Genomic DNA, 24,166 nt, shown 5'->3' with positions numbered 1-24,166 from the left:
GAAACTTTATTTTTTAGCTTCAGGGATTTTTTCCTCGGTGGGAAATAGTGAAGAGTGCCAGCTAGGTCACTGGTAGGGTTTGTTTCTCACTTCCTTGACAGTTGTCTTAGTTGCATTTCTTGTTGCTGAGATAAAAAATAACCCAAAGTGAAAGGAGGAAAGGTTTATTTGGCTCTGTTTGTAGAGGTTTCAGTTCATAGTTGGCTGGCTCCAAGGCAGGATGGCATGGCAGAGGGGCATCACATAGGAGAAACAGCTTATGCCAGGCAGGAGGCAGACAGCACCAAGGCAGCAAGTGACAAGAAGTGACCTTCTTTCTGTCCCTTATATCTTATCCAGGCTACCTACGCTTAGGGTGGGTAGCACTCACAGGGTGGGGCAGCCTTAATCCTAGCATTGCATTACACCATGAATTATTCTCGGCATCACATCCTTAATCCCAGCAGCACACACCCTAGATCCAGCCAGCTCTGAAAAAACCTACCTATGACGGAATGAGGCTTTGGGGGGAAACCATAACAACAGTCTACCTTATGGTGGTTGCTTTGGGTACATCCCACTATGATGACATCCTGCCTTTGGAGAAGGCCAAGCAAGAGGTGGCTGCATAAATGGGTGCAGTAGACCCCATAGGGTTAACTAACTCGGGGAGAGTCAAATCTAGGACCAGACTCACCTTTTTACCTTGGCATTTCAACTATGGATCTAGGCATGGGATTCTGGTTGAGCCCCTTTTTGAGATTTAAAAGTATGGTGTGGCTTGTTTGGGTTGGTGAATTATCTTCTGCCTTCAAAGACAGAGAATGCAAGAGGCTAGATGGGGAAATTTGTTTCAGATGGGTCTAGACATTGCTATTCAGCCTCTTTGTTCCCATGGGGGAGGATTCTAGGTTCTAAATGCTTTTTTTTCAGTAGGTACAATTTTGTTTGAATATTAAAGCTCAGAGGAAAGCTACCAGGAAGAAGAAAAAACCCCGCTGAGTGCGATTTATCATTTTTCTTGATGAAGTGACCCTGCTGTGGAATTAGTTTAACTCTCTGAGGTCTGACCATTGACATGCAGGACTCTGGCTTTAAAATTCAATCAACTCCTAAAACATCTAGAATTAAAATGGTGATTGGAACAGGAAAAGAACCCAGCTCTACTAATAACTACATAATAAGCTTAATATATTGAATATATCCTTCTATGAACTCTTCAAATAAGCATGGGATTTGGTGGTATGGGAAGTCTGTGCTGTTCTCAGAGAAGATAAATTTAGCCAGGGGAATTGAGGGCAAGGTGGTTGAACCTTCAGGCTGAACTTAACAGTGACCTGAAATCAACTTGAAAAGTAGGAACGTAACTGTACCCACAGGGATGTCTCATTCTCTTCATATGCTATTTATGACTGACGTTCAGCCAGGATGCATCATTAAGGCCACGCCAGATGTTTCACAGTTGGTTTCTGCTTTTATTAGTTGCCTCCATTCTGACTTGTTAGCTGTAATTTCATGTAGAGCTGTCACCCTCTTGCCATTGTTTTGTAGATATATCATTATTTGATCAGTCCTGCACTGATTGATACTTGGCTATTTTCCTTCCACTTGTTTCTTGGCCATGAAGTGAGCAGTTTTGCTTCATCACACATGCCCCATCATAAATAATGCTTTAATAAGTACCATTGTATATGTAACCTTTTATATGCATACAAAAATGTTCATTGGACAAGTGCATTTTAATTTTGAAAATATTCCTAAGTTGCTCTCCATGTAGGTTACACAAATCATGAGGTAGAGGGAGCAAAAGGGGTCATGACATGCATCTATGTGCAGCAAAACCTTTTGCTGTGCTTGTCACATTCTTGAGGTCCATTATGGATTTAGCAGTGGCGGTGGGGGACAGATGTTCCCTGGACAGCGTATCCTACCTTTTGGGAACTGACAGCTCTTTTCCACTTTCTTCTATACACCTTCTTCAAGGCTGTGGGCCTGGCATGGCTTGTCATCCTTGAACTAGGGCTGGAAGCAAAAAGGCTCCTGAGGCAGCAAAAAGGAGAAAGAGGAAGGAACCAGGTTCCACAAACCCCTCCAAGTGTTCATCCCCAATGACGTAAAGGCCTCCCACTAGGTCCCACCTCTTAAAGCTTCTACCTCTTCCCAATATCATCACCCTGGAGATTGAGCCTCTACCACATGGGCTTTTGGGGGGTGCTAGGATCCTAAATATAGTGCTTTCCAAGCTCCTCACTCTGGCTTTGTTTCTGGACCAATCCAAATTCAGACACTACTGTCTATACTGTGCTAATCACTTGGCTACCTGCAAAAAAGGTTGAATATTATTAAATTTAAAATTTAAAATTTCTGTTGGGCTTAAAAACCAATTGGCAAATATGTTCTGTTTCCATATACTTCAAACTCCTGCTTCATTGTGCTATTACAACATACGTCCTTGCTTGTCCTTAGCATTCACAATTTCATGGAGAAGATATTCATTTTAGAGGTAATACATGACCCATACTTCTGTTCTATCTCTTGATTAAAAAATACTAGGGGAGGTGCTTGGAGCGGGAGAGAAAGTCTACAGATAGTAATTCAGAAGAAAGAATTAATCCTCAGTTAATCCCTCACTTCCTTTTACCTTCATGAGTGTCTGGCTATCTCCACACATTCTAAGCTCTGGGGTTGATTTTTATTCTTTAGAATGTCTGTAAACTAAATACAACAACTTGGACTTTTTCAAAGCAGTGACAATATGTATTTGAGAGTTGTCAAGTTGCACACTTCCCTTTGGACATTGTGCTAGGGGAAGTTTTGGAGCTAGAGACTATTTCCTTCATGACAGAAAACTTCTATAATATGTAGTATTAACATATTCAAGAACTCTTGAAATTCTTTGGCAAGGAAATGGATGTTAGGTTAAAAATAACTTCAAATCAAAATTTATGGCAGACGAGTAATATGTGAGGTCTGGCAATCTCTTCAGGGAAGTTCCAGGGATAAGAATTTAGGATTTGAAATTCTATGTCTCTGGTATTTTTCAAAGTAGTAGACTTCTTCGTGAATTATTAGCACAAAGTTGGTTTTTCTCTCCAAAAGAATAAGAATTGACAAAAATGGATGGAAAGTAGTCAAGAAGAAGGAGAGGAAATAGGAATAAGAAAGAGACAAAAATCTACCAACTGGAAAGAGAATAGAAACTATGTATGGAGGAAAGTTTCATGGCTCCCTTACAGGTTTACTGGGGGAACAAGACAAATATTAGAAGGGTCTGGAAAATTCACCTAGAAATAAAGATTTCCAGCCTTTCTGGAAATGTCACTCTCAAATGACTGCAAAACCTTTCCCTGGAACATCCAAGAGAGGTTGACCCCCCCAGAGGCCAAACCTCGTTAGCACAGGATGAGGACAACACAGTTTAGGAAGCCCTGATCTTACAGTGAGAAGACTCAGTCCACTCTGGATTCTGTTTTTCCTCTGTTGATGAGGATTTGGATCCACAACCATGGGCAAATGGCCTTACTCTCTGTTTTCAGCTTTTGTCCTGCACCTGTCAGTGATGGTTGGTGGGACAGGAGGCAGGAGGCACAGCCAGCATTTCCCAGCTTATCAAGGATGCAGCTCTTGTGTGCAGGTGTGCAGAAGTGTGTGCTGGGTTTGCTCCTGAGATTTCTGAGGGCTTCCCTGTGATCTAAGTCAGACATAAATGGGTGTTAAGTGGGTTGCCTGTGGTTGTGGACTCTATTCATGTAGGGTTCTTCTCTCAGGAAACTGGAAGAGAACATGGTTCACTGCTTCCCAAGGAGAATTTCTGGTTGGGCATGAAGGAATAATTAGGACATTGCCAGTCTTAAAAAAAGTCATGTTCCAGTAGAAAAGGAAGAAAAAGGAAAATGACTCCTCAGAAAGTGAAGGGAGTGCTCCAATGATTCAGGCATCCTTCGCAATTCTATCTCTGTGAGGACTGGGAGCTAAAGACTGACGAAAGTTGAGTATTTCTCTGGGAAAGAGCAATTTCCATCTAAGGATCATACTGAACATGTGCACAGAATGCTCAGGTGGCTTTTGTTAAGCATTATTGAGTTTGTTCACCCCAACAGTCTGGTAAAGGAAGTAGCATTAGCCCCATTTCACAAATGAAGATACTTGGTCAGAAAAGTTAGTTGTGGTATTTTATTAGGTAGCTTTCTTGTCACTGAGATACATCTTTTCCCCCAATTTTTATTAGTACATGTTTGCAGTACATAATGGTTATTTCCTCATGGGAAGTTGGTACATGTATAAAACACATCTGAATTATTTTTTTAAAAATCCCTTCCCCTCCCCTCCCCTCCCCCTCCATCTCTTAGTGTCTTTCCCTTTTTGTAAAAGATCTATCTCTCTATTTCCTGTTATCTATCTATTATTTTGCTCTTTATTTACATTTTGGGTTTCTCATATAAGAGGAACCATGCAATATTTAAGCTTGTGTGTCTGATTTATTTCACATAACATTATGATCTCAAGGACTCAATTTTTAAAAAAAAATTTATTTCATTGGTACATTTTAGGTATACAATATAATGACATTCATCATTGGAAATTACACCTTTACATAATCTCTCTTGGTTCTTATTTTTTCCCCCTTTCCTTACCCTCCCTTCAACCCCTCCATCCCTCCCTATTTACAAAGATTTTGTTTCCATTTTTTCATTTGCTCATATTAATTCCATTCCCTTCTTTCCTTTCCCCTACTCCTCCCACTTCCCCTTCCCTTTTGCCCCTTTTCTTCTTATCTCACACCATCTACTACACCCTCCAGTGCTTATTTACACTTTCAGTTTCTCACAGTAGAGAAACTATTCGGTATTTATCCATGTGTGTCCTATTTATTTCACTTAAGAGTATCGCCTCAATGTGCATCCATTTAGCAATAAATGTCTCTAATTTCTCATTTTTGATGGCTGAGTAGTACTCCATTTAATGAAAAAAAAAACACATTTTCTTTATCCAGTCTCCAGTTGATGGGCATCTGGGCTGTTTTCAAGTTTTAGCTATCACAAATTGTGCTGCTATGAACATGGGTGCAAATATATCACTGTGGTATGATTCTTTTAATTCTTTGGGGAAGATACCCAACAGGGGAATAGCGGGGTCAAATGGGACTTCCAGTCCTAGTTCTTTGAGGTATCTCCATACTGATTTCCACAGTGCTTGCACCAGTCTACACTCCCACCAGTAGTGGAACAGGGTTCCTGTTTCCCCACAACCCCACCAGCAGCATTTGTTATTGGTTGATTTCATGATAGCAGCCATTCTTTCTGGAGTGAAGTGGAATCTCAGCCTTGTTTTCATTTGCATCTCTCGAATGACCAGTGATGTTGAACATTTTTTCATATGTTTATTTGCTATTTCTACTTCTTTGTCTGAGAAATATCTGTTCATTTCAGATGCCCATTTTTGGATTGGGTCAAGGACTCAAATTTATTCTTTTCATGGCAGAGTAGTATTCCACTGTGTGTAAATACCACACCTTCTTTATCCATTCTTCTATTGATGGACATATAGATCACTTTCAAGATTTAGCTGTTATGAATTGTGCTGCTATAAATGTGGGTATGCATGTACCACTGTAATATAAAGCCTTTAACTCTTTTGGGAGGATACCTAGAAGGAAAATATCCGGATCAAGTGGAATTTCTAGTTTTAGTTTTTTAAGACTCTCTATACTGATTGTCACAGTGGTTGTACTGGTTTATATTCCCAACAATGTAGAAGAGTTTCTTTTTCCTTGAAGACTCTCTAGCATTTGTTATTATTTGATTATAGCCATTCTTTCTAGAGTAAGATGGATTCTCATCTATTAATTATTTTAATTTGCAATTTTCTAATGGCCAGAGGTGTTAAACATTTTTTCATGTATTTAGTGGCTATTTCTACTTCTTCTATGTATTCATTTTAGTTGCCCTTGTTTATTTATTTATTTATTTATTTAGGTACCAGGGATCAAACTTGAGTCCTTGCACTTGTGCAGCAGGTGGTGAAACCGCTGAGCTAAATCCCCAGCCTAGTTGCCCACTTTTAACTGAGGCTTTTATTTTAGGGATCTAATTTTTTGATTCTTTATATATTCTAGATATTAGTCCTATATCTGAGGAATAGTTTTTTTCCCATTCTGTAGGTTGTCTCTTCAGTCTGTTTGTTGTTTTCTTTGTTGTGCAGGAGCTTATTAATTAGATAAGATCTCATTCTTTGATTGTTGATATTATTTCTTAGGATTAGGAATTAGGATTCTGCTCCAAATGTTCTGGCCTATCCCTTCAAGAGTTTTACCTATTTTATCTTCCAGAAGATTAAGCATTTCTGTTTTAACATTTAGATCTTTGATTCATTTTGCTTTTAGTTTAGTTCAGGGCCAACACCCAAATCTTAAAGGAAAAAAGATTTAATTTAGTTCATGGTTTCAGAAGATTCAATCCATGGTCAGCTGGCTCCAAGGCTGAAACATCATGGGGGAAGGGCTTGGTGGAGAAAAACTGCTTAGTTCACAGTGGCAAAGCAGGGGAGCAGCAACAGAGAGGAAGGTGAGAGGGACCAGATATAGTTCCCAAGGTCACATCTCTGTGACCGACTCAGACACACCAAAAGAAGTGTAGAAGTGTGCGCCACCAATGCTCCAGGTGACTGTCAACCCAATCTAGTTGTTAAATCAAGCTTAACTGTCAGGGATATCAAAGACTTATTGCCAGGTGGACATAGAAGCTAACACTATAGCACTAGGCTTTTGTGAAAAGAAAGAGTTGTGTTGAAAGTCAACAGACAAGGAGACAGAGGCATGCTCATATCTGTTTCCCTGAGAAGGAATTTAAGCAGCCCAGGTTTAGGGGAAGCTAAGGACTGATTGCTTGTAGCTCGAAGTCTTGGTGGAACCATCTGCACCTGACATTCAGGTGGAGGTGGAACTTGTGTATAATTTTCCTCTGTCCTGCAACTATGGACTGCACCCTGGCCTCTAGTCCAGGTCCAGGAGGCCCTGTTTCATTTTCTCAGGTTCTGCCCATTGGAGACTTTTGGATTCATCAGTCTCTCAAGGCATTTTATGTTAAGCCACATGGTTCTGTGCCTGCATCCTGAAAAATAGCTGAAAGAATTCTGGAATTGTGAAGTTTCAGTTTTATAGCTTGGCTTCAGTTGCTTTTGCCAAGTTTCTCGGGCACAGTTGTGATTTGGGTGGAAGCTCAGGTTCTTGCTAAATCCTTGTAAGGATGTCATGTGATCATGACCACCTTCCCCAAGTGGGCCTTGCTATGACTAGGGGAAGGAGGAACTCATTGTTAATGCCCACATGAAAACATTGGCCCAGGGGCTGAGAATAGTTCAGTGGTAGGGTCGTTGCCTAGCTATGCGAGAGGCCCTGGGTTCACTCCCCAGTACTACCTTTCCCCCCAAAAGCCTGACCTCCAACATGCTACCAATATATAAACCTCACAAATAATCTGTTGAGTACTTCCTGTAACTCAGACAACTGACTAACGGGCTCATATCTCAGACAATAATAACACGAGTTTCTCTTCTTTTTCTTCTAGTCTTTCCCAAATTCTATGCACTGTCTGATTAGTGATGAATCTCTTGCTTCTACCAAATAATTCAGTTGATATGAAGTAGATCTCTTTGTAGCTCATAGATGCCTGTGGAAACAGACAAGAAACATCACTCTTGTTCTTGGTGAAAGAGGGGTAACAGATCCATCCCCCATAAGACTTGTTGAGAGAAGGGAAAGGAAAAATTATGAGAAAATAAAAAAAATGGAAACAAAATCTATGTAAATAGGGAAGGATGGAGGGTGTGAAGGGCGCACAGGTAATGGGGAAAAATAAGAACTAAGATACATCATGTACAGGTACAAGCACCCAATGATAAATGTAAACATATTGTATACCTAAAATGTACCAATAAAAGAATTAAAAAAAAAAAGACTTGTTGAGAGGTAACTGTGATCCTGCATTTAGAGTGCTCAGCACAGTGCCTGGAAAGGAATAGTAGCTTTTATTAGTCATCATCAGTGCCATTTTAAACTAGCTCTGATCACACACACACACACACACAACCACACACACACACACACACAAGCACACCACTCAGCATCAAACCTTTTCAACTAGTTGCCAGTGTGTCTGTACCAACTTCCACCTCAGGTGCTCACAAAGCATCTGATGTCAAGGTTTTTGAATGTGAGGTTTGCTCACGCTCTCAGCATTTGTCTGCTTCTTCATGACTGCTGACATTTAAAATAAACTAATGTAAAAAGGCAAAGCATGCTTGCTTCAAAAGTGCTGTAAGTATAAAATAATCATGTCAGGCTCGTTCCAAAACCTAATCACACCCTCTACAAAGACAAATGGCTGCTTACTGAGGCCCATCCCTCCCCTGAGAGGCAGTGAGAGCTTGGCCCTGTGTGTTTCCATGTCTCTGGGGCTCTTCAGTTTTGGAGGGCAACTCCTCTCCAGGATTCCTGGGGCAGACAATATTTAATTAATTCTAATGAACCCAGACCATCAGCATCTGCACTTCCCTGATATGTGGCCCAGGGGGTTAATCTCCCATCTCCTGTTTAATCGGTTTCATCCTCAGGCTGAATTAAGCCTCAATTTTCATTTTTGATTGAATCTGTCTTTGCTGACATAAATTTTCTGGGCAACCAGAAGGTCCTCTGCATGAAATACTGTGATGGAAGCTGCTGTGAATATGTAACACCTTGCTGGAATTGTTAACTGGAGCCTTTGAGAGGTTAGGGCTGAACAGGAAGTCACCTGTTGGTGACTTTAACTGGTTGGTGGACAATGGGAGCAAAGACTGAGAGGGTGGTAGCTGGCTTTGCACCAAGTGAATTTTGCCCATTTTAAGAGGTGACATAAGGACAAGGGACAGGGGACAGTTAGTCCTTGTTTTGCATCCTGGTTATGCCACTGACCAACTCTGTTACTCTTGCTATGGAGGTCATGTTAACATATAAATATCATTAGTATCCACTAATGGCTTTGAGTCTTTCTATCTTCACTACTCAAAATATAGTCCTTGAAGCAGCATCATCAGTATTTCTGGGAAGCTTGCTAGAAATGCAGAATGTCATGCCACACCCCAGACAAGAGAGCCAGAATCCGTATTCCATCAAAATTCTTCAATAATCTGTATACTTTGGAAAGTCTGAAAAGCACCTTGGAATGATTGCATTTCTTCCTCATTATGATTATGTAAAATATTCATTATATGTACTTATACTGATGGTTAGCATGTTCTACATGGAAGGAAACTGAATCTCAGAGAGGTCACATAGCTCACTTAGTATCATACAAACAGAAAGGGGGGTTGAACTTAGGCTTCCAGCTAAGCAAATGCTCTTAGTCAATTTGGAATGGGTAAGCAACACAGGTGGCCTTCTCTATCCACAGCTCTGCATCCCTGGGTTCAACCAACCATGGACCAAAGCTTTTGCCCAGCAAAAGACAAGCCACAGAGTGGGAAAACACTTTAGCTAATGGCTCCTCAGACAAAGGACTACTATCTAGAATATATAGAATAAAGAATTGCAAATAATCAGAGCCCTCAAATTTAGACTCAATCCAAAAATGGGCATCTGGGAGGAATAGACACTTCTAAGATGAAGAAGTAAAAATAGCAATAAATAAATAAAAACTTTCAACATCACTGGTCATTTGAGAGATACAAATTAAAACAACACTGAGATTCCTTCTCACTCCAGAAAGAATGGCTATTATCAAGAAATCAACCAGATTCGTCCTGCCACTCCTCGCCCAGAGGAAGGGGCCTCCGGGCTGCCATCCATCCCTCCACTCCCGGCCCAGAGGTAGGGGCTTCTGAGCCATTGTCTCATTGCTCCTGGTCCAGAGGAAGGGGCCTCCGGGCTGCCATCCATCTCTCCACTCCCGGCCCAGAGGTAGGGGCTTCTGAGCCATTGTCCCACTGCTCCTGGTCCAGAGGAAGGGGCTTCCTAGGCACCATCCCTCTTGCCACTCCCAGCCTAGAGGAAAGGGCTTTTGGGCTGCCTTCTGTCATGCCACCCCTGGCCCAGAGGAAGGGGCTTCTGGGCCACCATCCCTACCATTGCTCCCAGCCCCTGGCCCACTTCTCCTGGCTAGGAGGAGGTGAGCCACACAGGCGCCAACAGCACCCCCCCTGCCCCCCCAGTCGAAATGAGAAAACATGTAAATAAGTCTCAAAACCCGACTTCCAGATCACCTACAGCAACCACAAAGGGAAATGAGATGGAACACTCTGATACTCAACCACCTGGACCCACTGAACTGGCAAGAAAAAGGGATCTGGAAAAAATGAAATCAGAAATAATTTCTCAGATAACAGGAGAAATTGTGCTCCTAGTGCAAGATATGATTAATAAATCTAGAGAGGAACTGAGGAGCATGATGGAATCCCAACATAGGAAACAAATGGAATCCATAAAACAGATGCAAATAGATTTCCAGGACATGAAAAACTCCATTGAAAGTCTACATAGCAGAATGAGCCAATGTGAGGGTAGAATTTCAGATATAGAAGATAAGATTGCTATTAATGACCAGGAAAAGAGCTTCAAAATTATAAGGGAGCATGAGAAAACAATCCAGCAGCTGCTAGATGATGCAAAGAAGAATAATATAAGACTGATTGGAGTCAATGAAGAAACAGGAGAGAGGTGCAGATGACATAAAAAAACTCTTCACAGAAATAATGGCAGAAAACTTCCCAAGCAGGGGAAAAGAACTTGACATACAGATAAGTGAGGCATATAGGACTCCAAATAGCCTTGATCAAAAAAAATCTACACATAGGCGTATAATTGTTAAGATTCCAGAAACACAACAGAAGAACAAAGTTCTACAAGCAGTTAGAGAAAAGAAACAAATCACATACAAAGGAAAGCCCATCAGAATCACACCAGACTTCTCAACACAAACCATCAAGGCAAGAAGAGCTTGGAGTGACATATTCCAAGCCCTAAAAGAAAACAGCCTCCAACCCAGGTTGATGTACCCTGCAAAACTATCTTTCAAAATGGATGGAGAAATAAGATACTTTCATGACAAAGAGCACCTTAGGAACTTCGTGAATACCAAACCAGCACTACAAAGAATTTTACACAATATCCTAGGAACAGACATTGAGGATCACAACCCCAGGAAGCAAAGCAGAATGAACCCATCTGGCATGACAAGAAATTAAATGTAAAGAGGGAGAACCCAACAAAAAGAAAAAGTCATGGCAATGACAAGTCAATACATTTCAGTTATAACCATCAATGTTAATGGTCTCAATTCACCAATCAAAAGAAATAGACTGGCAGAATGGGTCAAGAAGCAAAATCCAACAATATGCTGCATACAAGAAACACACTTAATTCAAAAGGAAACTCATAGACTGAAAGTTAAAGGATGGAAAACAATACTCCATGTGACAGGAACCCGAAAAAAAGCATGAGTAGCTATCCTCTTGGCAGATCAAGTAGATTTCAAACCAATGCTGATTAAGCGAGAGGAAGAAGGACACTACATCCTTGTAAAGGAAAGAATCCAAGAGGAAAAGATGACAATCATAAATATCTATGCACCAAACACTAGTGCATCCAACTATATAAAACAAATACTAACGGACATGAAAAGTCACATATGCACTAATACAATTGTAGTGGGGGACCTCAACACCCCACTGTCACAAATAGATAGATCAACTAGACAAAAAATAAGTAATGAAATACTAGAACTCAATCGAACTCTTGAACAAATGAACTTAACAGATGTTTACAGAGTCTTCCACCCTACAAAATCAGAATACACATTCTTCTCAGCTGCACATGGGTCATTCTCCAAAATAGACCACATACTCACTCATAGAACATGTTTAAGTAAGTGCAAAGAAATTGAAGTTATCCCCTGTATATTATCAGACCATAGTGCGATGAAATTGGAGATCCATAGCAAAAGAAACTCGAAAAATTTCATAAGCACGTGGAAATTGAACAACACACTTCTGACTACCCAATGGGTCACAGAGGAAATTAAAGAAGAAATCAGACAGTTCCTTCAATTAAATGACAATGACAATACAACATATTGGAATCTATGGGACACAATGAAAGCAGTCTTATGAGGGAAATTCATAGCAGTGAATACTCATATTAGGAAAACAGAAGGAGCCCAATTAAACAACCTAATGCTGAACCTCAAGCTTCTAGAAAAAGAAGAGCAGGACGACCCCAAAGCTCACACAAGGGAGGAAATTATAAAGATCAGAGCAGAAATCAATGCAATGGAGAGTAAGAGAATGATACAAAAACTCAATGAAGCCAAGAGTTGGTTCTTTGAAAGAACCAACAAAATTGACAAACCCTTAGCCAACCTTGTCAGAAAAAGGAAAGAAAAGGCCCAAATCCATGCAATTAGGAATGAAAAGGCTGAAATTACAACAGACCCAGCAGAAATCCAGAGGATCATCAATACCTACTTCAAGAACCTACATGCCAATAAGATGGAAAACACAGAAGAAATGGACAGATTGCTAGATTCATATGAATTACCAAAGTTGAACGAAGAAGACCTAAAAATTCTAAACAACCCAATATCAACCAATGAAATTGAACACATAATTAAAAACTTATCAACTAAGAAAAGCCTGGGCCCTGATGGCTTCACTGCTGAATTCTACAAGACATTTAGAGAGGAACTACTGCCACTACTGTTTAAACTCTTCAATGAAATTGAAAGGAAGCAATACTCCCAAATTCATTCCTGGAAGCAAGCATCACCTTGATCCCCAAAGCAGAGAAAGACCCAACTGAAAAGGAGAACTACAGGCCAATCTCACTGATGAACATAGATGCAAAAATCCTTAATAAGATACTGGCAAATAGAATGCAGAAGATCATCAAGAAGATCATACACCCTGATCAAGTGGGATTCATCCCAGGGATGCAGGGATGGTTCAACATATGCAAATCAATCAATGTAATACACTATATCAATAGAGCCAAGGACAAAAACCATGTGATTATCTCCATAGACACAGAAAAGGCACTGACAAAATCGAACATGCATTTATGATAAAAATCCTACAAAAAATTGGAATAGATGGTCTCTACCTCAAACTGATAAAAGCCATCTATGAAAAACCAAGAGCCAATATCATACTAAATGGTCAAAAACTGAAATCCTTCACACTAAAATCAGGAACAAGACAAGGATGTCCACTATCACCACTCTTGTTCAATATAGTTCTAGAAACATTAGCCACAGCAATTAGACAAGAGAATGAAATAAAAAGAATAAAGATAGATAATGAAGAAGTCAAATTGTCATTATTTGCAGATGACATGATACTGTACATAGAAGACCCCAAGAACTCCACCAAAAGTCTTCTAGACTTAATAACCAAATTCAGTCAAGTAGCTGGTTACAAGGTCAACACATAAAAATCAATAGCTTTTTTCTACATGAATGACAGATTCACTGAGAGAGAAACAGGGCAAATAATTCCTTTCACAATAGCATCCAAAAAACTGAAACACCTAGGAATCAACCTAATGAAAGAAATCAAAAATCTCTTCTCTGAAAACTATAGCACTCTGAAAAGAGAGATTGAAGATGATATCAGAAAATGGGCAAACATCCCCTGCTCCTGGGTAGGAAGGATTAATATAGTGAAAATGGCCATAATTCCAAAACTGCTATATAGATTCAATGCAATTCCAATTGAGATCCTAGCAGCATACTTCACGGACCTTGAGAAAACAATCCAAAAATTCATTTGGAACAAGAAGAGACCCAGAATAGCAAAAGCAATTATAGGTAACAGAGACATGGCAGGGGGTATCCCAATCCCCAACCTGAAACTCTACTACAAAGCTACTGTGATAAAAACAGCATGGTACTGGCAAAGAAACAGACCTGAGGACCAGTGGAACAGATTAGAAGATGCAAAAACAATGCCAGACACACTCAGCCATCTCATCTTTGATAAAGGAGCCAAACACCCTCACTGGAGGAAAGACAGCTTCTTTAATAAATGGTGCTGGAAAAATTGGGTTTCAACTTTCCAAAGATTAAAACTGGATGTATATTTCCCGCCATGCACTAAACTAAAATCAAAATGGATTAAAGATCTAAATATTAAAATAGAAACTCTGAACCAGTTGGAACAGAGGTTAGGTAGAACCCTTGAAGACATAGGTGTAGGAAAAGATTTTATGAACAAAACCTCAGTTGCCCGTGAACTAGCACAAACAACCAACAAGTGGGATCTCTTCTTATTAAAAGGCTTCTGCACAGCAAGAGAAACCATCAGCAGCGTGAAGAGACAACCCACAGTGTGGGAAAAAAATCTTCACCTTCTTTTCCTCAGACAAAGGTCTACTATCTCAAATCTATAAAGAACTTTAAAAGATCAAACCTCCCAAATTTAAAGACCTAATCTGAAAATGGCCATCTGAAATGAACATTTCTCAGACAAAGAAGTAGAAATAGTAAATAAATACATGAAAAAATGTTCAACATCACTGGTCATTCAAGAGATGCAAATGAAAACAATGCTGAGATTCCACTTCACTCCAGAAAGAATGGCTGCTATCATGAAATCAACCAATAACAAATCCTGGCAGGGCTGTGGGGAAAGAGGAACCCTGCTCCACTGCTGGTGGGAGTGTAGACTGGTGCAAGCACTGTGGAAATCAGTATGGAGATACCTCAAAGAACTAGGACTGGAAGTCCCATTTGACCCCACTATTCCTCTGCTGGGGATCTTCCCCAAAGAATTCAAAGAATCATACCACAGTCATATATGTGCACCCATGTTCATAGCAGCACAGTTTGTGATAGCTAAAACTTGGAAACAGCCCAAATGCCCATCAACTGGAGACTGGATAAAGAAAATGTGCATTTTAAAAAATAAAATTGAGTACTACTCAGCCATAAAAAATGAGAAATTGGAGATATTTATAGCTAATTGGATGCACATTGAGGTGATACTCTTAAGTGAAATAAATAGGACACACATGTATAAATACCGAATAGTTTCTCTTGTGTGAGAAACTGAAAGTGTAAATATGGACTAAATGTATAATAGGTAATGTGAAATAGGAAGAAAAGGGGCAAAGGGGAAGGAAGTGGGAGGGCTAGGGGAAAGGATAGAAGGGAATGGGATTAGTATGAGAAAATGGAAAAATAGGAACAAAATCTTTGTAAATAGGGAGGAATGGAGTGGTTGAAGGGAGGGCTGGGCAAGGGTGAAAAATAAGAACCAAGAGAGACTATGTAAAGGTGCAAATTTCCAATGATGAATGTCATTATATTGTATACCTAAAATGTACTAATGATTAAAATGAATAATCGATAATGCAAAATAGGAAGAAAAGGTCCAAAGGGGTAGGGGTAGTGGGAGGGGCAGGGGAAAGGAAAGAAGGGAAAGGAAAAATGATGAGAAATGGGAAAAATGGAAATAAAGTCTTTGTAATTAGGGAAGGGTGGAGGGGGTGAAGGGAGGGCTAGGAATGGGGAAAAAATAAGAACCAAGATGCATTATGTAAAGGTACAATTCCCAATGAGAAATGTAATTGTGTTGTATACCTAAAATGTACCAATAAAAGAATTTAAGAAAAAAAAAAAGAAATCAACCAGCAACAAATACTGGTGGGGTTGTGGGGAAAAAGGAACTCTTCTCCGCTGTTGGTGGGAGTGTAGACTGGTGCAATCGCTATGGAAATCAGTGTGGAGATTTCTCAACAAACTAGGATTAGAGGTCCTATTCAACCCAGGTTTTCTCCTTTTGAGTATGTTCCCAAAAGAGTTAAAAGCACCATACCACAGCTATATATGCACACTCTGGTTTATAATGACACAGGTTATATGGAATGAATCCCCTATGAATACTGAGGATTATCCATTTTGCTGGAAATATTCTCTGGTCTTTCTGTTCACTTTCTCTGTTCTTGCAATCTTCAGATTTTCAGATTCTCCTTTGCTAGGGAATTTATGTTGGTTCACCCTAGATGGGGGAGGGGACCCCTTCCCAGATTCCCATCTCTCCCTTGAGACTACCTCTGATGCCAGGATTTTTACTTACCTGGATATCCCAAAGCATTTTCTGGCAGGTGTTTCTGGCTCTGCTTTGCCCTCATCCCTCTGCAAAGGACTGATGGAGTCAGGATGGAGCACAATACCTGGATAAAACAGCACATTTTCTTCTTACAAATATTACTGTTTTTCCTAGGGGAGAGATGGGATGAGTTCAGATTTTCATTCTTATTTCCCTTTTTTAGAAGATGTTGCATAAATGGACCAGTCTTTAAGATAACTTGTTGTTTCATAATTTATTTTCTTTGGAAAAAGAAATGCCCTTGCTTTAAAAATACTTTTTTAAAGGATAAGCATGTTTATAGTTAAAAACTAGCTTCTGTGGTTTTGACTTCTCATTAATAAGGACGATAAATCATAAAAGATAGGGTGATGAAAAGATTTAAAGAAGAGAGAAATATGAAACCTGGATTAAAGACATAAGAATACACTTAAGTAGCATGAGCTTATCATTTCTGGATCCAATTTTTCACCCAGATGCATCTTAGATCTTATTAGGTGACCTCAGAGGACAGATCAGATAGAGAATATGACTCTCACACCATCTAGCCAACCTTATCACAGGCTTTAGACAGGAGCATACAGTGAGGGAATTGCTTGGGGACAAGACAGAAAACTCCTGGGGAAGTTAGGTGAAGGCTGTAGAGAATCAGATTATTAAAGAAACTTCTCTCCTTTGATTCATGTCCCTTGAGAGTGAGTTTACAGAACTACTTAAAAGTGGATTTATGACTACATTTTAAGAAAATGAGCCTGAAATTCAGGAGAAAGGAGAATTAGCCTTCACCTTCGAGCACCTACTGGCTGGAATGGAAAGTATATTAGTTATTTATTGCTGCATAATAGATTATCTCAAAGTAAGTGACTCAACAGCAATAAACATTTATTTTGACCCACAGTTTCTGTGTGTGACAGTCAAGGCAGAGGCTACAGTCACCAAAAGGCTTTTGTGGGGCTGGAAAAATCTATTTTCAAAGGCTCATTTGCACAGCTGGGAAATTGGCAGGATGTCACCACTCCCTGCCATGTGGACCTGTCCAGAGCTCTCTTGGGTGACCTCACAACATGGTGGCCAGCTTCTCTCAGAAAATGGGATCCCAGAGAGCAAGACAGAGTCTCCATGTCTCTTGTGGCCTGGCCTCAGAAGCCAACTGTTGATTTCCCACAGTATCCTATTGGTGTAAAAGGCAACCTTCTTCAGTATGAGGGCATGCTAGCAGGTAGAGATCATTGGGCAGCTATCTTTGAGGCCAAAAATCACAAAAGATAAAACATAGCTATCTAGTAATTAAGGGGACATTTGAGTTCTGGTCCTGGCTGGATTCCTTCTTTTCTTCTTAATTGTATGATTTTACACAGGTCACTTGTAATCTCTTGATCTCAGTTTTTTGATCTTTAAAGATGCCAGAATAGATCCTCTCAAATGTTTCAATGCTGTGGGCCCTAGGCATGAAGAAGAGTGGGAACCTGCCCTCTGGGACCACAGTTGGAAGTCCAGTTCCCTCACTTTGCTGGAAGGTCTAAGGCAAGTCATTTCCAGTTCTGAAGAATGAATTTCAGATTTGCTGGGGCCGGGGCAGTCCTGAGGATTAAAAGAGATAATGGGTGTAGAAGTATTTTTTCAAATTTAAATTCCATGCACTTGTAAGATGTTATTTTATTTCCCCATAAGGAAATTGAAGCACAGGAAGTCAGAAAGTAGTGTCATTATCATGAAAATAAAATTACCTGCTGCTCTACAATGCATTATGAGTCCCCCAAACAGGTTTTCTATCTGCTAGGCTAGGTTGTGATCTTTTGAATTCTGCCAGGTTGTTATTATAACGAAAACTAAAACCCATATTATTTCGTATGCATGCTTTACAATTTATACAGAGCTTTTACTGACATTAGGTTATTTGAGTCTCATCTTTTTGCTAGGATAAAATATCTTGTTCATGAAAGTGCTTTGTAAACTAGTACTTTTGGGAGATGTGAATGTATAGTATTTATGCTGGTTGATATTTTTGTGATTGCTCGTCACTGCCATACATGAAGCAGGTAGAGTCAATCAGCTAGATTTCATCCTTATCTTCTAATATGCAAGGAATTTGCATCTTAGAAAAGGTAAGTGGCTTATCTATGGGTACAGAGCTACTCTTAGAAAGCTGAAAAGGTGAGCCTTATGTCTGTGATTATTTTTTATTTTAGAAATTATGCTCTATACTACTTAGATAAAAGACAATGAAATGAATCAAGATTATTATAATCATCAAATTTACTAACTCATATTATGTTCTTCCCTTATGCCAAGAACTGGAGTCAAAGAGAGGAAGAGAGGGTAGCTTCTGACTCTGTACAGCTTGCTCATTGGCAGAGGTGGTGGATCAGGATAGGGTGCAGGTAAAATAATTTCAAGTTAGAGTGATCAGTCTCACTGCAGAAGTTAGTAAAAAGTATGTGCTTTGGGGAACAATTGACGGCCAAGACATAGCTTTTAGCCTGAGGTTGTGAGGAGAGGTGAGGACCCATGGGTTGGGAGTGGGAGTCAGGTAGGGCGCAATAAACACAGAAGCTTGGAGGCACCGCTGTAGGCAGGAGCCGGGCAGCAGAATGCCTGCCCTAGCACTGGTGGGAGGCAGGGGCTAGATTTGGATGGCCTGGCAGACATATCACAACCCTTTTGGACTCTGTCCTATAAATGATACCAGTAGATACCCACTGGTGCACTAAAAATACATTTAAACATGGATTTTATGAAGAACTAAAAGAGAGGAGCCCAAAGTCTCCAAACACAAAGAAATGATAAGGAAGAGGAAATGCTTGCTACCCTGATTTGATCATTACACATTTTATATATGTATTGAAATATCACACTGTACTCCCATAAATGCATACAGTTATTATATAGCAATTAAAAATGAAAAATAAGCCAGGCCAGTTGGTGCACAGTTGTGATTTCAGCATTCTGGGAGACTGAGGCAGGAGGATCAAGAGTTTGAGTGCAGCCTAGATAACTTAGCAATGTATTGACTAAGCGAAAGCCTGTCTGATGCAGCTTGGTGCGAAGGTCCTGGGTTCAATTCCCTAGTACTGTAGAGTAAATGAACAAAATAAAAATAAATGAAAGATATTTTTTCTGATTATAAAATCATTTAGAGAGCTTTTGAACAGGAAGATGGTATAAAGGAGATTATAACAAACATGTTTAAAAATAGACAGCAGTGAGGGGACACATGTAAAAGAGACTAAGAAGATGGGTCAAGTGGGAATGGAAGGAGGCCAGGTTGCCCTGCCTTGGGGGAAGAGGAGACTGGGAGATTTTCCACAATAATTGCAGAAGGTAGCTCAAGGACTGGGAAGTGTTTTCTGTGAAGGACTAGACAGTGAATACCTTAGGCTTTGCAGGCCATATGGACTCTGTTGCTACTACTCAACCCTGTGGATGTAGCAATAAAGAACTTCAGATCATGTGTAGGTGAATGAGTGGGGCCACATTCCAATAAAATTTTATTTATAGGCATTGCATTGAATTTCATATAATTTTCACATGTCATGAAATGTTATCAGTTGTTTGAATTTTTCCAATCATTTAAAAATGTGACGACCATTTTTTAGTTCATGAGCCATCCTAAAACAGGTTGTGGGGTATGCTTCAGACACGGGCCACAGATTGCTGTGCCCTGTGTTAGTTCCTGGATGTTCCATTGCCTTATCTACTATGTGGACTTGGCAAATTGCACACCCAGTGTGGCCCTGGTAAATTGCACAGCTGTCATAGTAAATGGAAGTGCCACAGAGTAACTTCCTGCCTCATAGCATTCTTCTCCGGGGCACATATGGAGTTGAGATACACTCATTAAGAATAGAATGTGCCACAGAAAGAATAGAAAGAATGAAAGAATAGAAAGAATAAAAGAATAGAAAGAATAGAAGGTGGCACAGACCTGTAAAATCCCAGGACTCTGGGATACTGAGACACACAGATATCAAGTTTGTGACCAGTGTCTTAGTTACTTTTTCATCCCTGAGACACAATACCTGACACCCACAACTTGAGGGAGGAGAGATTTATTTTGGCTTACAGTTTGTAGTGGTTTCAGTCCGTATTCAGCTGGCTCCAAGGCTGGGTGGCATGACTGAGGGGGCATGGAAGAGAAGAAACAGTCCGTGGCATGGTAGCAGGAAGCAGACAGAAAGATCAAGGGAAGAGAGAGGTAGATAAGCCCTTATAGGCCATTCCTCCAGGGATCTATGTCCTCCAAACATCACATTCAGCTATAAACTCATCAGTGGACTAGTCAAGCAGGCTATGGAGATTTTGCGGGCAAATGAGAACCTCCTTCAGTTCCTGACTAGACTTTGCTCTAGAGCCCCTCTCTGACTGCCCAGGGATGGCTGGGCTTGTCTGCAAGCTGGCTGATGGCTGGAATAAATTAGCTCAGAAGGAAGACAAATGTGTCTGCTTATTGTATGGTGATGGAAGAGCAGAATCAAAGAGAAGACCTGCGAATGTAGAGAGTTGAACTGAGCCATTTGAAGTCAAATCTTCTGGGACTTCTGTCCATGCATGTTAGAAAATGTAGGGAGTATTTTCATTGTCCTATTGATGACACTCATCACCTTATTTCCATACAGGAGAAGAAGGAGCAAAAGGAACAGGATTCTGTCCAGAACTGCATTAACTAACAAATGACTGAAGTTGGGGAGAACACTGGATTATTTGACTTTCTTTTCCTTCTCCCACCCAGCAAGCCTTTTATTTCATACAGTTTGAATGGGGCTGTGTCCCCATAAAGGAAGAGAAGGGAGGTGAATGGACCCTCCAAGAGACTGTCTTTTTCCACAGGAAGCCTGGCATGGAGGATCTATGTTTTGTTCTGTCTCCTAAGGCAAGAGATCAGCATTCTTCCTCTATTTCCATTCTCTGCCCTTGTCTCTGCCCTTGCCTCACCTTCTCATCTCCCTTGCCACCTACAACTAGCAGGTGTAAGCAATTATTGCTTTGCCTTGGTCATGAGACATAAAAGCAAACAGAGTCTTAGCAAATATGATTTTAAACCACAACAATTCAACTATTTGAACTTCAGCAGATACCCAGCTAATACAGATTCCATCTTGTATCAGTTACATTTTTGACAAGCAGGTGTAGCTAAAACTAAAGAGATTTCATGGCTTTCCAGTGTGCTGTAAGGAAAGCCTTGGTTTGTCTGAAATTAGGATGGTGAAAAACAACAACAACAATAACAACAACAACAAAAGAACAATAAGGAAAATTCTCCAGTCTTACTGCTCCCCTCCTTAAACTTGCACATCCCTTCCTTATCAGGAAGAGTGTATATGTATGATCCTCTCTAGGCTTTGTGTAAGGGTGACCAGCAGGCTTTCTGAATGAAGGGTGAGGGCCCCCACTATGACCCAGCTTGACAAAGAATGATCACCTGAAAGGCAAAGCTGCTTGCCATAATGTATTGGCTCACATCTTCTCCATGCCCTCTTTTTTCTTCACCGACACCTAATAAATGCAACCTAACTCTGTAACACCTTTCCTCTTCCTCACCTAAATTGCAGCATGGAGGCCATTGCTTTTCCATGAGAATGTCCAGATGGGGGCTGTTTTGGTGTGCACTTTGGAGTCACCCCTCAGCAGTCTTTATGTGGGGACCAGTTCTGCATTAAGCTTTTAGACACACATATATTTACATGCAGTCTAGATTTTCATGCCAGTTCTAAAGGTAGAAGGAGAGAGAATGTCCAGTGTATCTTCCAGGGAAAGTTCCTCAAATTGCTTTGGACATTGCCCACCCCCATCCCCTTTCTCTCCTCCTCTTCTACATACTCAATTTCTTCTGTTCTTTTATCCCACTTTTGAATTATCCTTAGGACCCTCGATCTCTCTCTCCTTTATTTTGAGCAATTTGACTCCACCCTGATTTTACTTTGAGTCCTCAAGGTACCAGACCCATCTTTCTCAATGAATGCAATTCTCAGGCAAGCAATTTAATAAAAATGGGTTCTGCTACCTTTAGAAAGCTTAATTTCTTATCTTTGTTCTATCATTTACAAACTGAGTAAGCTTACACTTTATGTCTTGGAACCAGTTTCTCCTTGATAGAATGAAGCTAACATCAGAGCTACTACCCTAAAGATCATCAAAGTAAAAAAAAATAACTAATTAGTGTGAAGTGCCAACCAGGCACCAGGCTAACTGCTTTATGCATATGGCTCTGTTGACTTTATGGGGTTGGAACTATGATCACCTCATTCACAAAGTATTAAAACTGAGTGACTGAGCTCAAATTGTTTGAGCTGTAAGTCACCTACCCTCAGTTATTGAGTCAATGAGGGGGCAGTCAGATGCCAGCAAAGAACCCTCGTGGACCAGAGCTGTGCAGGGATGTGTAGATCCCAGCCACGACCTCACTCTGAAAAGAGCTGCACAGGCAGACAAGCAACAGCCAGAGGCCCACCCAGATTCCATTGGTAAGTGTGTACAGATCCCAGCCCGAAGGCCACTCAGACACCAGCGACTTGGGTGCATAGCCCTGAGCCAAAGGCCCTCCCAGACAACAGCTATGCAGGGGTGCAGGCCCCCACTAGAGGCATGGCCAGATACCATCCCAAGTGTGCACAGGCCACAGCCAGAACCCCTCCAGGACAACAGGGAAGCACAGGGATCCAGAAGTCCACCATTCTGAACCCAGGAATTGGCACAGTGGTGAGCAGCAGAGAAAAGACCTCTCGGTGGCTTGCTGAGAATTGAAGACCAGTGGGCAAGCAAAAAGTTGCCTCAACAAAGGCGCAGCAGGCTGCATCTGTTGAAATGAGAAGACACGTAAACAAGTCTCAAAACCAGACTTCCAGATCACCTAAGGCAACCCCAAAGGGCAATGAGATGGAACAATCTGATACTGGACTCCCTGAACTGGCAACAAAAGAGGATATGGAAAAAATGAAATCAGAAATAATTTCTCAGATAACAACAGAGATTGTGCCCATAGTGAAAGCCATGATTAATAACTCTAGAGCAGACCCAGATAAAAAAAATAGAGGAGCTGAGGAACATGATGGAATCCCAACATAGGAAACAAATAGAATCCATAAAGAAGATGCAAACAGATGTCCAGGAGATTAAAAATACAAAATCTTTGTATATAGAGAGGTGTGAAGGAGTTGAAGGGGGGCCAGGGGAATGGGGGAAAAATAAGAACCAGGAGAGATTATGTAAAGGTACAAATTTCCAATGATGAATGTCATTATATTGTATACCTAAAATGTACCAATATAATTAATTTAAAAAATAGGGGAAGGGTAAGGATCAGAATTTGAAATGAAATCTTCTACACACAAAAGATATCATACAGAGAAAATAGAGTGGCATCTGGCTTGGGTAAAGGCTTATCAAATGAATGTAACTAGAGTAAAAGCTTTCTTTTAAGATAACAGCAGACGTTGTGTGAATTTCCCCAACACCCAGTAGCATGACTCAAAGCTACTTGTTATTTTGGCCTTATCAGTATTTGTGCTAAGGATTCAGTAGTTCCCACAGAAGCATGTGAGTCTAGCACTATGGCTTTGAGAAGAGTCCAGGATCTTGGAGTGGGGCACCCCACTTATGCTGTCCAAGCCTCCATTTTTCTCATCTGTACTTTCATAATGTTGACTTACAAAAACATGTATGTTGAAAGTAAGGATTCAATGAGATGGCGTATATGACATGTTTAGCATCTAGTCCAGTGTATAATGATTTCTTAACACATTGTCAATAATAATTGAAAAATAATGATTTGATAAGATACTATTGAGAAAATTCAAATAAGTTTTGAGTTTGCCTTTCTCCTCCATTTAGTAGTTACTTGAATTTTATGCTTTATAGCACAAGGTTTGACATTGGCAAGTGGAGTTTGTTTATTTATTTATTTATTGCCACTGGGGATTGAACCCTGCAGGCACTGAGCTACATCCCATTCTTTCTAAAGTTTTTTATTTTGAGCCAAAGTTTCCCTAAATTACCCAGACTAACCATGAACTTGTGATCCTCCTGCCTCAGCCTCCCAAGTAACTGGGATTAAAAGTACGTGATATTTTACCTG

The sequence above is a fragment of the Heterocephalus glaber genome, unplaced genomic scaffold, assembly GCF_053883595.1.
Source record: "Heterocephalus glaber isolate CG9 unplaced genomic scaffold, H.glaber_assembly_v1.0 deba00001531, whole genome shotgun sequence".
NCBI lineage: Eukaryota > Metazoa > Chordata > Mammalia > Rodentia > Bathyergidae > Heterocephalus > Heterocephalus glaber.
The sequence above is the reverse complement of the archived record's forward strand: the minus strand, read 5'-3'. Positions refer to the sequence as shown.